The sequence below is a fragment of the Spinacia oleracea genome, chromosome 3 (assembly GCF_020520425.1).
Source record: "Spinacia oleracea cultivar Varoflay chromosome 3, BTI_SOV_V1, whole genome shotgun sequence".
Lineage (NCBI taxonomy): Eukaryota > Viridiplantae > Streptophyta > Magnoliopsida > Caryophyllales > Amaranthaceae > Spinacia > Spinacia oleracea.
The window spans coordinates 79829281-79835891 of NC_079489.1; the positions used below are offsets into that span (position 1 = coordinate 79829281).

General features: G+C 34.0%; 1 non-coding gene across 1 annotated transcript; it reads right to left on the minus strand.

Moving 5' to 3' along the window:
• Positions 1-6158: 6158 nt before the first annotated feature.
• LOC130471090 (small nucleolar RNA R71) lies at positions 6159-6267 on the minus strand. Its single transcript, XR_008931770.1, has one exon. It is a non-coding gene; the product is annotated as a small nucleolar RNA R71 (small nucleolar RNA).
• Between the last annotated feature and the right edge of the window lie 344 nt (positions 6268-6611).

The window sequence follows — 6611 nt, forward strand, 5'->3', positions numbered from 1 at the left end:
AGATTTCACTCCGCAAGTTTCCAAGGAAATAATAGATAGGCAAGATGCCACAAGTATTTGAAGTTGTAAAAGTTATTTAGTTCTTTTATGTTTTAAAGAATAAGTAGCAAAGTTACAACAGTTTAAAGTTAAAGCAATAGGAGTTTGAGTTATTCTTTATTCTTTTTAAGGATGTAATAGAACCTTTATTGTATTTTGAGGACAAATGCGTTATTACGGTTTAGAAATTGTTATTAACACTCTTTTGAGGAATAAAAGTTAGATTATTGATTATTCAAAGGATCAATAGTTTATTTTGGGACGCGATGGAGAATATTTTCTTCTTTTATTCTACCTTATTATTCGTGATGATTGAAGTTCGTTCCTTGTTCCTCAATTGAATGTCCCTTATGTGAATATCATTCAGAAATGTTCAAGAAGATTACCTTGAAATAATTGTTGCAACTTCGTAGGTGATTGTTGCACATTCGTAAATGATCAGTTGTTTTACGTTCCTGTCCGTTGAAGCGATTTTACGTGATATAGGATACTATTAAATTATGTTTTGAACTTAAAGTATAATATATTAATTTGAGGTTGCGCTCTAGATAACTAACAATAATGTCCCAGCTGCTGCTTTTCGCCTCTTGTCGGAAAAATTGACCCTGGAAAGAACTGAGCGTCCTGATTCTGCTAGGGACATGTTTGAAAGGTTAGTCAAAGTTAAGCCGTCTTACTTTAAGGGGCAAGCTGACCCTACCTTCATAGGGAACTGGGTTAGAGAGTTTGAGAAATTGTTTGGGGCTGTGAACTGTCTTGAGAACATGAGAGTGGGTCAAGTTTTCATGTACTTGAAAGATGAAGCTGATTTATGGTGGAGAGAAAATAGAGCTAGTCTTAGCGTTGCTGAGAGATTCAATTAGGATTCAATTGTTACTTCCTTAAGGGGAAAGTTTTACCCTACCTTTTATGAGAAAGCAAAAAGCTTAGGAATTCATAAACCTTAGTATGGGGAGCATGACCATCGCCGAATACTATGCAGACTTATAGCATGACCACCTTAGGATTAGGTTGGGAAACCTTTACGTCTTTATATATTGTGTATGGGGGAGCTGCTCATATTTATAGCCTGTAGTCCAGAAGGGACAAGAAAAATGTTGTTGGGGAGAAAAGAAAAGATTTTAATGTTGGGGAAAACCAAAGGAATTTCAAGAGGAATGTGAATAAGAATAGAAATGGGAATGGAAATAGAAATTTTCAGGGAAGGAACAACCAGAGAAATAACCACAACAATAGGAACCAATCTGAGATAGTGTATCACTGTAAGATGTGCAATAACGACCATCATGGTAGAAACTGTAAGGGAGGATTGGTGACCTGCAACTAAGCAGAAAAAGGGGCAAAATGGTAATGAGAGTGGTAACCAGAGGTAGTCAGGGTATAACCAATCAGGAAATCAGGGTCCAAAGCCTATAAGGTCGCAGAGCAACCAAGGAAACCTCCATAGGTATGCTGATTAGACTAACAACCATCACAGGGCCCTGGGTAAACTGTCTGTGATAAGTCGAAATGAAGCTGAACAACTTGCTAACTTAGTTTATGTTACTTTTCTATTAACTCCGTGCTAGTTAGAAAGTTATTTGATTTGGGGAAAGCTTATTCTTTTGTTTCGTCATCTCTTATTAAGAGTCTGAAGTTAGTAGATTTTGAGGTAATTGATTAACCTGTTAGTATACCTACTGGTGTAACCTTAAGGTGTACCAAGTTATTTAAGAACTTGCCTTTGAAGATAAAATATTGCGTTTTCCTTCTGATTTGATAGAGTTTAATCTGGGAAACCTAGATGTAATTCTGGGAATGGATTGGCTAAGTTTGTACAAGGCTAAGGTAGACTATGAAATTCAGAAAGTAAGTTTAAGGAACCATATTGGAAGGTTGAACTCATATAGATGTTTTGAGAAGTCCAAGAACCTTTAGTTATTTTTGTAATGCAAGTGAGGACTTGATGAATAAGGAGTGTGAACTATATTTCGGTAGTGTGTTAGAAGTTAGTAAAGAAGTTGGAGTGCAAATCGAGGATGTTGCCATTATGAGTGGATTCATTGATGTGTTTCCGAGTGAAATTGCAAGTATGTTACCTGTTACAGCCTTTGAGTTCACTATAGACTTAGTTCCTGGAACGACGCCTATATCTAAAGCACCATATAGAATGACACCTCCCGAAATGAGCGAATTAAGACACAATTGCAAGAGTTGTTTTGTTAAGGGGTATATTAGGCCTAGTGCATCACCATGGGGAGCTCCTGCGTTGTTTGTTAAGGAGAAAGATAAGAGTATGGAATTATGTGATAAGTGTATCATTTACCATATATTTATTCCCTTATTTTAGCTAGATAGTCATTCTTTACTTATTATTTGGTTTGTTAGTACATTTAATATTGTTAAGTATAGTTTGTTCTTAATTTTGATTTTATTATTAAGATAGTCTAAATGATGCTTGGTTTACTACAGGTGAAGCCCAACCCACTTTCTATGGCAAACAAGACAAATGAAAACCAAGGAAAATGAGTTAGAAAAGTCAAAGTTAGTGAATTGGAATACACTAACACGTGATATTCAAGAGGAAAATTCCACCTTCCTCTTTGAGCCTTACATTCTGCAAGTCAGCGAAGGAAAACGCTAGAAATCAGCAACCAATTCAAACTCCTTCTCTAAAGATCTATTTAGCGTATCTGCTGCAAATTCGGAGCACGGTTATCAGTTATTCAATCATCACATGGATGATTTTCTGGTTCCGAGATCGACGTTCAAATTAGGGTTTGTCATATATAAATTCTCATCTCAACCCTACACACAACTAGACCCGAGCCGGAAAAAAAATCACACAGAGAGCAAGGAAATTCGAGTGAGTCGTAATTGGGCAATTAGTGAAGAGAAGATAGCCATTGGAGGGAAGCTTAGTCTCAATTACAAGGTTGAACAAGGTCGACGGTGGATCGCAAGGTTGAAGCCTAGGTTCTTTCGGATGTTCTTGAGAGTATACTTAATAAGTCTTCTTCTTACCCAATTGGTCATATTACTACTTATTTGATGTACTTTGTTAATTTGTTGAGATACTTTGATTGAAATATTGGTATTATTATTGATTTATGGTTATGATATTTTTCAATTTCATGATTATTTGAATTTTGCTTGTTCTTGATTATTAATTTTGCAATTTGACGTTGATTGTTATCCTCCAAGTGTTGGGTTGTGAATTATTGCTATCTATACAATTTGGCTTAGTTTAAATCGTATAGTAATAGTGAAGTAGTCCCTAATTTAGGTCGAGTCTGCGATTATGGTTTGGCTTAAATTAGAGAGCAAAATCAATCTAAATAATCTGTCATTTATGTGATTAGATTAGTTAGGACTAATGAGATCTCCTAATTATTAATGCTTCCAATTCTGATTAATACAAGTTGCGATCATATTTGTGTTAATTAGATTGGTTTAGAGTCAATTTCGGCTTAGTTCAATTTTGATTTCAAGTAAGGGAGATAGGGAGTCTTTGTTAGCTTAGGCTCTACAGTTAGTCTAGTTGTTAAAATGATTAATTTCGTAAGGTTGATTGATTAATATTATCAATAGTTTAATTTTAGTAGATCTATAAATAGATTCGGTCAAGTTGGTTGTCACTTGTAAATAGTAGTTTAGTATTAGTTTTAATAGTAACAAATAACAATTTCATAAACCCCCCCATAATCGTAAGTATGTAAATACGTAAATAGCGAGCGTAAATATTGTGTATGTATTGTATATGTATAATACTTCTTTTTAGTTTTAAATTTTGAGTTTAGGAAGTTAAAAGTCTCCCCGTGGGATCGACCCTTTCTTACCCTTTTAATACTTGTTAATATATATATTTTTTTTAAGGTCTAAGATAGGTTTTTAATTTAATACGGCGCCGTTGCCGGGGAGATTTATACTCTTTCTTTACTCAAAAGTTTAACTAAGATACTAACTTTTCTTTTGGAATTTAGTTGATAATATATAAAGAAAAAATTATTCCTTGTGATATTGGGTTGTCTAAATAAACGTTGGTTGAAATTTCTAAGCTTAGAGTATGTTTCTTAAATTTTTTTTTTCTTTTTGCCTTTTTTGCTTACTATGTGCTTAGGTATTTCTTTCTTTCTTCTTGATTGTTATTTGGCTTATTCAAGGTGGTAGGGACATTTTTTTACAATTCTAAGTAGTAGATTTCATTGGTTTCGTTCCTAAAGTTGTTTAGTGAATTCCCTATTAGTAGAATAGTTCTGTAAATAATATGTTATGTTCTGCCAAATCTGAAATTTCTGCATTTATATGCTCTCTTATGCATTTTGACTATTGAATTTCAACTGTTAGACGCAGAAACTAGAGTGCAAAGCAATGGAAAGCTTGAGTTCAAAGGAAAATAATAATAAAAAAATGGATAGATTACATGTGTATTACCCCTACTGGATCATTGTTTTCATGGTGTTTTAATAGCTGTAGATTTCTGAATTACAATGTTGCTGCTTGCTATTACCCGTTATACCCCATGCTAGTTTATATTAGGGTGTGTAATCAAGCTATCAAATCGTTTTCTTGGAGTAATATTTGTATTAAGTGAAAAGGGTTAATCTGGTGATGTTAATGTAACCTGAACTTAATTTTACCTTGCTGAAATTCTCATTTTGAGTAATCACCCAAGTCTATTATCTGGAATTTGTCTACATATTGTTCTATATTAAGGTCAGAGCTCAAACTACATGGAGTGGTCTAACTAGAGTTCATTGAATTATTGCTTGATTCTATGTGAACTTTAAGGATGTCTGAAAATCTGGTTTAAAAGTTGCTGAAAGTATTCTGATTAGTCTTTGTGATGCTATTTGATTAAATATCATAATCACCCTTTATTGTCACTCTCAGTGAGGTGTTAATGAGGATGTTTGTATATATAAATTCTGGTTCAAGGAGCAATTACTAAGACTATGCACAACTATGTCTAGGTGATTCAATTTTAAATGTAACTAGGGGCATGCATGTGATGAGTTTCTGTTTTCTGAATGCATTCTGCTGAATTCTATTTTACAGTGGCTACTGAATGCATTTGCAGTAGCTGTTATAATAAAAGCATATTGTTCATTAGAAATGTATAGTGTTTTCAGGTGTTAGTTTCTCTTGCTAACTGATTATTGTTGCTTGAAATGAATTCATGATCCTTGTAGTTATTCTTTAAACAAATCATTGTTTGGGAAATCAAATCGGATGTTCATTTTGAGAAATCATGTCATTCAAAAATTCATTTCTGAACAGAGTTTAAATCTTGGGTTAGGAATTAAACATGCTGCTTATATTTTCATTCTTTCAGATTCATTTAATGTTGAATTCATGTAATTAGATGCAGCACCTGCTTATCATTAAATGTTCTATTCTCATTAAGATTGTCCACGAAACTTTGTTCAATATATTGCAGATCTTAGAACATACTCAATCAAGTTGAAATTATTTAATCTGTAAAGATGTTTTGAGTCCATTACTGCTAAATTTTCTATAGCCATATCCTAAAAGATAAAAGTGTAACGACAAACAAAGCTTTAGAATGTTCAGATTAGTTTGTATGCATAACATAACTAACTCTTTAAGTTTTCACTTTTCAGGCGCATGAGCGGCAGCACACCTAATTCTAAACTCAAGCGAATCAGGAAGTATATAGATCAAGAGAGATTAATCTACGCGTTTCAAATAGATCAAACAGAAGAAGAGCAACCAGAGGAAGTTAAACCAACAGAAGATAATCTAGAAGGAGCAAAAATGGTTGAAAGAACCTTGAAGGAGATGGCAGCCCCAAATACAGGAGATGATCCTCTCTGCATTGTGTTTCCAGAGCTGGACAAACCCCTCAAACTGAATTTAGGTCTCCTTAATGTTCTTCCCAAATACTATGGGAAGTCAGGTGAGAATCCTCATCGACATTTAAAAGAGTTTAAGGTTGTTTGTTCTTCTATGAATCTTGAAGGAGTCGAACAAGATCATATTAGATTGCATGCTTTTCCTTTTTCTTTGCAAGATGTGGCTAAAGATTGGTTGTATGATCTTCCTGCTAGATCAATTATGACTTGGAATGTTATGGCATCAGCTTTTCTAGGAAAGTACTTTCCAGCAAGTCTAATTGGATCCATCAGGAAGGAGATATGTGGTATTAGGCAGAATGATAATGAGTCCTTGTATGAATATTGGGAACGTTTTAAGAGATTATGTTCATCTTGTCCCCAACATCAGATTAGTGACCAACTATTAATTCAATACTTTTATGAACGCCTATTGCCTACTGATAGGGGTATGATAGATGCTTTGAGTGGGGGGGCATTAGTTGATAAAACACCAACCCAAGCTAGGGCTTTAATTTCTAATATGGCTCAAAACACCCAACAACATGGTTCTAGAAATGATGTTAAAAGAGTAAATGGAGTTGATTTAAGTGGTATTCAGAATCAATTACAAGAAAATGCTCAACAAATTGCTACTTTAACTACTCTTGTGTCTAAAATTGTTGCTAGTAATGAGTCTAAGGCTAGAGTTTGTGGAATTTGCTATAATGAGTCTCATCCTACTGATAAATGTCCTGA